Consider the following 6,002-nt stretch of genomic DNA (forward strand, 5'->3'; position numbering starts at 1 on the left):
GGGCAGCACATCCCATGTCTTTTTTCTGCAGCAGCTACACTTGGTTTACCAACTCACACACACAGAGAATTGATAACAAGTTGGCACACGACCTTATAACAAGAGCACACATGAACTGACAAACAAGAGCACACCGGTGATTAATATAATATAAATCCATTGTCATTTTTTCCATTTGTTAAGTTGTTTTTTTCCTTCGAACCTTTACTGCTATGATTTTTTTTGCAAATTTGTCCCCTTGAGTCAGAACTGAGGCAATTCTTAAATTTTAATTTATGGTACTTATGGTACTAGAGAAACTTGGTCATGTTGAACATTTTCTCAAATTCGCAATCGTTTAAGAGTAATTTTAAATACGGCAAGACGGATCTTACTGTTTTCCCGTCGGAAAAATAGAGTACTCATACTGATAAATGTGTGTGTTTATACTGAGTTATTTTTTATAGAGTAATTTTGAATTGTTCTAAAAAAGAGTACTTGTACTGATGGTTGCATGGGTTTGTACTAAGCGTGTTTTCACTAACTGGACTTTGCTCTGTTTTTGGATAATATTTTGGCTCGTAAGTTTTCAATGGTTTACTGTATCATCGCCCCTGTACTTGTATGGTTCGCATCATCGAACTGAATGATATTTTTTTCAAAAAGAAAATGGTTTACTTATTTTTTAAACTAAACATTTTTTTACAACGATGTTCTGGACTTCTCTTATTTTACGACTTGTACTTTTACTATTTGAATTGCATGGGTTTCTTTTTGCTTGAACTTTTACAATTGAATTTTTGTCATTTCTTTTATTCCTAACGAACCATCGTTTTTAACTTGTACTAATCAATATTTTTAATTAAACCATTTTTCCTTTGTAGAACGGATCATCGTTTTTGTTCGTACGGATCAGTTGTAGAACTTGAATGTCAATGTCACATAATTACATTTTGAACAGATCACCCTCTCCCATCTGGACTGACCACAAAACTTGCATCAAGAAACTCACAACAACAAGGACGATTACGACGAGATCGACGAGAATGTATGAACCATACCATTTTTAGCTCAATAAATACTATACACAGAACAAGCAGAACTTATTAAACAAGATATTTTTGAAGTTTCTCACATTAACACTTTTTATAATACAAAACCGAATGGTTCATTTTTACCTCCTCTTTTTAAAGTATTACAAACTGATGAACTAAAATAAAATGGTGAGCACAGTGCATTTTTGTACCACAGTTGGTAATAGGGGCACAATCCATGTGAATTGTATAAAAGGTAAGTAACCTATAGAGTTTGTATTACCATCACAATCAAAGTTTGTACTGCCATAAGCTCTGGTCGTGCTCCGGCCAGAAAAAGATACATAAGTACACTGCGGCCAAAGTATTACAAACTGACAAACATAATCAGCCACCTCACTAGAACAGAGCATCTCAGACTCCTGTTGCTTTTCCATGTGCAGGAGGCTTGTTGACGAAGCACGCAGTGACACAGGGGGACATGGTAGCGACACGCGCAGCGCCGCAGGTCTCTGAACTGATGGCCGCGACAAACTCGGCCACCCTGAAGCCACGGGGTTGTACTGAGCATGGTGCTAAAGTTGAGTAGAACAATTAGGAATTAGGATAATTAGGAAACAACAAACTGGTGAAGAAGTTGTGAAGTGAAACGAGTTATAGAAGACAGTATGCATTTTTCTCACTAAAACAAACTTCTGTACTTGCATACTACTCTTTTTTAACTTGGACGACACCTAGTTCTCAACTTGGATGATGACCAGTGCTCAACTTGGACGATGAGGTTGTCGTTGCTTTTTAACCATGAATGCTTCTAAAGACACTGGGAGTTGCTTCAAAATTGCTTTATACTTTTTAACATGAGGGTTCTCTCAAGCTGGGCCAAGAAGCAATGCATACATCTTATTTTTATTTTGCCAGAACGAAACACTCCAACAATTAACAACTAGTTTCAGTACATGCAGAACAATTTCATTTTTTAGAACAAACTTCCATTGATGTGTTAAACTCTAAAATTTGTATAGAGGACAGGATGGGTCTGGGTACTTAGAAAATCTTGGCACGCTTTTACCATGAGGCACCTTCTCCCTGATGTTGAATAGAAGAATGTAGATAAAGAAACAATTCAATTTTTTTCTAAAATAAGAATTGAACTGAACAAAAATTAGATATTGAACTAAACTAAAATAAGAAACTAGACTAAATTAAAATAAGAAATGAAACTTAACTACAATTTGGAACTGAACTGAAATAAAATAAGAGCTTTTCTTGCATATCCTGACTTAAACTTTTCTCCTAGTGAATTTTTTGTTGATATTTTTGTGTTCTTTATTTTCTACGTTCTTGCCTCTGAACTTTCTCGTAGTGCAAAATTTGTATGCCATGATTAAAACAGAGAGGTATACATGAACTTTGTAGCATTAGAGATCTGAACTTATGTGCTTATCACATTTGAGCTTCAATAACCTTTTTCGTAGATCCAAAACAAAAAAAACAAAAAATACAACCACATGGACCAACACATTTGGAGGGAGAAACTATAGACGTACATCATGGGGTAGCAAATAATATGAACTCCAGGCACAACATTTTTTTAACTTCTTTTTGCATCTCGCAAACTGAAAATAAGAAGAAAGAAAATTAGAACACAAAGTAAGAAGAAAGCAGAGCACCAGTGCTTATGTGGCATGGATCTGTCAACCCTGTTGCATCCTAGTTCCAGCCAGCATGAGCTAGCACCTCCTAGATCGAGCTGCGATAGTGCAACACAACGCATCAGAGAGATAAAAAGGTGAGTAGCAGCATGTACAGGAAGGGGAGAAAGCAACTATAGCACACGAGCATCCACGGGCAGAAAGAGATGCAGCAACGGCTGGACATGCGCATTGTCAATGGAGGGATGGTAGCCTGCTTTGTCGGGCAAAGACGTTGGCCCTCACCGTGAGGCACCGGCGACGGGGCGCGGCAGTGCTCGGGGGTCCCGGGGCAATGCGGCGCGGGTTGGCGGGCTAGGCATTGGGGTGGAGACCGCGACGACTGTACTAGCAGACTGAATAAAAAGTTCAGAACTGGGAGCAAAGACCATTGGAAACATGTTTACAATTTTACATTATATGATAAAAAACAAACTTAAAATACCATGCTAAAAATTCAAAATCTTCAGAGTTGGGTGCCTATAACTGAACCGACAACCCTTTTTTCTTGCAACGGAGTATCACAATACTAACTCGTGGCCTGATTGTACTCAAATACTAGAACCCATGGACTACGCATAACTACAAGCATAACCACAAGCACTTGTTTGTGCTATATGAAGAAGATGAAACACAAAGGAAATCGGACTCATCACAGGGAAGTAGATGAACCGAAAAGCATACAAAATATGAACTTGTGCATCTTGTTTTTTGCTGCAACCTACAAAACAGGAACAAATATGAGAGAGGAGGTTTTGTCTAGCAGAACTTACCGGGGTCTAGCATTCAAACTTTTAAATGTTTGTGCTACCAAAAAGAGAGAATAGGAGCATGCCTGGACTAGATCAGCGGCTTCCTCTCATACGCCACAAGGGAAACACATACACAAACACGAACTGACCAGAATACACAACACGCCAGGCTAGATATATAAACTAATTACTTGTCTTCTTACAATGAACTGATAAGAACACACAACACGGCCGGCTAGCCACGAACTTCTTGAAGAACTCCCCTAATGTAGGTTTTTGGTTTTTTATGGTCTTTCAGTGTTCACGTTCTTTTCTGAACTCCCTGTCTTCTTGACTATGAACTTACTACGTAGAAGGATGCTCACGTGCTTTTATTAACCATAGAGGTAGCTTCAGAAAGTTAATTTTGTGGTGCACAAGAGCAACTCCAATGGCGACTGAATGCAAAATAAATTGGTTCTTTCATGCACCCATCTCCTAGCAATACCTCGATGTGCAGATGTGTAGATGTGCAGATGTGCAGATGTGCATGCATACCTTGATGGCTTCGGAGAGTAGTCTAGGACAAGCACTATGAGGTCTCTGCGAGGTGCCCATATTGCAGATGGACTTCCCGAGGATGTGCACGCCCAGGACGAACTCGTCTCCACCCCCGCCATGGCAGCCACTCCGCTTCCCCCGCTGATGGCTAGCAGGGTCACCCCAGCGTGGAGGGCGGCCCAGTGCCCTTACTTACAGATGGAGGGGTTGGCCGGCGGCAGTACGGTCGTGGGATCTTAGGGGAGAAGGCAGGCGGATCTCGGGGAGGAAGGTAGACGGAGCATGGGGAGGAAGGCGGACTGATTGCGGGGAGGAAGGAGGCCGGAACGCGGGGAGGAAGGCGGCCGGAGCGCGGGGAGGAAGACGGCCGGAGCGCGGGAAGAAAGGCAGACAGAGCGCGGGGTAGGGAGGAGGCCGGCGCGCGAGGAGGAAGGCAACCGGAGCGCAGGAAGGAAGGCATCTTGAGCGTGGGGGTGGAGGAGGCCGGCACGCGAGGGAGGGCGGCTGCCGGCGAGAGGGAGGGCAGCTATCGTTGCGAGGTAAGGGCGGCACCAGTGTAGGAGGGATGGAGGCGGCGGGGTTCATGGGGAGTGACGGGCGTGGGCTCACGAGGATGAGAATGTGGTGGTGGTGGCGGTGGGAGGTGGTGGTGGCGGAGAGGGCCGTCTCGGCGGCGCGCTTGAGGCGAGGCCGGCCGGAGGCGCACTGGGAAGAGGCGGGCTGGCGGCGCGCTGGGAGGGAGGTCAGCTGGCAGCGCGCTGGGGAGGAGGCCGGCACTGGGGAGGGAGGCCGCCGGAGCTGGGGAGGGAGGCGGCCTGAGTGGGGGAAGGAGGCCGCCGGAGTTGCGGGGGACGGCGCCCGACGGTGGAAGGTGGAGAAGAATCGGGAGGCTGCGGGGTGGGAGTGGATAAGAGTTTTTCTTTTTGGGTTGGTTTTCTCGTTTCTGATGGAGGGCGCTGTATATAGTGGCCAGGGGTAACAGAATAATATCCTGTTACGGGTAACAGAATAGTCCAGCCCTATATATAAGGGGGCAATGTTACTATCCTTTTCCACACTTGTGCTTCAAAGTAGCACCATGTTCTTCATATAGAAATTCTTTCATGTTGTCACTTTCATATACTAGTGGAATTTTTTCATTATAGAACTTGGCTTGTATATTCCTACGATGGGCTTCCTCAAAATGCCCTAGGTCTTCATGAGCAAGCAAGTTGGATGCACACCCGCTAGTTTCTTTTGTTGAGCTTTCATACATTTATAGCTCTAGTGCATCCGTTGCATGGCAATCCCTACTCCTCATGTTGACATCAATTGATGGGCATCTCCATAGCCCGTTGATTATCCTCGTCAACATGAGACTTTCTCCTTTTTTGTCTTCTCCACACAACCTCCATCATCATATTCTATTCCATCCATAGTGCTATATCCATGGCTCACGCTCATGTATTGCGTGAAAGTTGAAAAAAGTTTGAGATTATTTAAGTACAAAAAAATTGCTTGACTTGTCATCGGGGGTGTGCAAGATGGGAGCATTTTTGTGTGACGAAATGAAGCATAGCCTAACTATATGATTTTGTAGGGACGAACTTTCTTTAGCCATGTTATTTTGAGAAGACATGATTGCTTTGATTAGTATGCTTGAAGTATTACTATTTCTTATGTCAATATGAACTTTTATTTTGAATCATTTGGATCTAAACATTAATGCCACAATAAAGAAAATTACATTGAGAATTATGCTAGGTAGCATTCCACATCAAAAATTCTGTTTTTATCATTTACCTACTCGAGGACGAGCAGGAATTAAGCTTGGGGATGCTTGATACGTCTCCAATGTATCTATAATTTTTGATTGTTCCATGCTATTATAGTACCCGTTTTGGATGTTTATGGGCTTTACTTTACACTTCTATATCATTTTTGGGACTAACCTACTAACCGGAGGCCCAACCCGAATTGTTGTTTTTTCGCCTATTTCAATGTTTTGAAGAAAAGGAATATCAAAC

At 42.9% G+C, this 6,002-nt stretch overlaps 1 long non-coding RNA gene across 1 annotated transcript; it reads right to left on the reverse strand.

Annotated features, from left to right (window-relative positions):
- Nucleotides 1-2,004: 2,004 nt before the first annotated feature.
- LOC123116153 (uncharacterized) lies at nucleotides 2,005-2,661 on the reverse strand. Its single transcript, XR_006456967.1, has 2 exons — nucleotides 2,561-2,661; nucleotides 2,005-2,099 (listed from the first exon to the last, which is right to left on the reverse strand). It is a non-coding gene; the product is annotated as an uncharacterized lncRNA (long non-coding RNA).
- Between the last annotated feature and the right edge of the window lie 3,341 nt (nucleotides 2,662-6,002).

This window comes from Triticum aestivum, chromosome 5B, assembly GCF_018294505.1.
Source record: "Triticum aestivum cultivar Chinese Spring chromosome 5B, IWGSC CS RefSeq v2.1, whole genome shotgun sequence".
Taxonomy (NCBI): domain Eukaryota; kingdom Viridiplantae; phylum Streptophyta; class Magnoliopsida; order Poales; family Poaceae; genus Triticum; species Triticum aestivum.